The sequence below is a fragment of the Triticum aestivum genome, chromosome 7A (genome assembly GCF_018294505.1).
Source record: "Triticum aestivum cultivar Chinese Spring chromosome 7A, IWGSC CS RefSeq v2.1, whole genome shotgun sequence".
NCBI lineage: Eukaryota > Viridiplantae > Streptophyta > Magnoliopsida > Poales > Poaceae > Triticum > Triticum aestivum.
Genome location: NC_057812.1, coordinates 606,459,924 through 606,461,452, shown reverse-complemented (window position 1 = coordinate 606,461,452; position 1,529 = coordinate 606,459,924).

Below are 1,529 nucleotides of genomic sequence, written 5' to 3'. Positions count from 1 at the left end.
GGTTGTCTCCTGAATACAACCACACGACTCGTGTGGTCGGGTATTCATGGTGCCACACATGTGGCAGTTATCGGCGTTCTAAGTCTTTAGCAAATATTTTTCCATTGTAATTTTATTTCCGAAAGTCGCATCGCCAACTATAAAGCACACAGTTTAGCCAAGTACTCTCTTTCGTTAGGTCATGGACGCCATGTCTTGTTTGTCCAATCCCATGACGCTTCTTGTATCATCGGTTGTTTTGTCAGAGCATGTACAGCCACATACCCTAATAGTGACCCCTCGTATGTCGTGGATGCGTTCGGTCGTCGAGGCATCCACAAACAGGGCCCGATCACCTCTCATTTGTTGTCCGCTGCTAGCCTGCTACCACAAACCTCAAATATCACACCCTAAATCGATACTACACTATGTAACACAAAAAAATCTACGTACTACTACGTTACATAGATAAAACTACTCATCGTAGGAAATGTCAATGACCTTCGTGTCGGTGGAGTCGGACGACCTGGCCTCTTGGTAGTTGGTCGCGGCCCTCGGCTCCAGCTCCTCGTCGGAGTCCAGTCTGTTAAGACTTCCTCCAGCTCCACGTCTGCCTAGCGGGAGTAGTGGTGGTTTGCCGCCAGCTCAAGGTCTGACTAGATGGAGTCGAGTTTGGCTTGTTGATCTGCCGCTTGCTCCGCTTGCGCCACCTCAAACTTGGCCAGCGTGTCGCCCATGTCGAATCCGGCAGCTGAAGGCGTCAGATCTGCCTCTCCTTCCCCATTCCTCGTCTTCCATCCCTGTATCCTCCATCTTCATGTCCGGCACCTCCTGGCACGACGCATGGTGCTCCTCCTTCTCCTCCTCCGTCGTCTCCTGCTCATCCTGCTTCGAAGAGTTCATAGGCAAGCCGGCTGCAATCCAAGAGGCGTGTCGTACCTATATCTCTCCTAGGAGCTCCAAACGACGCTATAGAGTGATTATCTTATACGTGGTAATCCGCTGGCAGACCATGGCTACAGGTGAGTCCAGAGCGATTGTGAGTGGATGACGTGCTTGAAGCGGATGGAGTGATAACGCGGACAGGGGAGAAGGATGGAAATGGAAGTGGCTAGGGTTGGGGCTCACCATCCGGCTTAAATAGCCAAATTTAGTTCCACGGGCGCCGTCCTCCCGAGATATGGGCTACATATGGAGGTAAAAGCTAACTTGGACTTATAGGGTCGGTTTGAGGCCCAAACCCCATTTGGCACCCTCAGCGCAGTTGCAGATGTTTCCACAAACCGGCGCACACCCCCTCTGAGGCTCGATCCATTTCTTTTCTTCTCATTTGCTTTGTATGCTCACAGCATGCAAGCGACGTCATGAGCCGCTGGTGTAGCCTTGTTTTGGGAAACTTCTAGTAGCTTCCTAGTCCAGTTTTCTTTCTGTTTTTTCATTCAATTTGCTTCCAATTTCTTTCTTTTTTTCTTTTTCTTTTTTTATTTTCATTTTTGTCAACATTTTCAAAATGTGTGACTTTTTTTCTAAATGTGTGGCCTTTTTTTGAA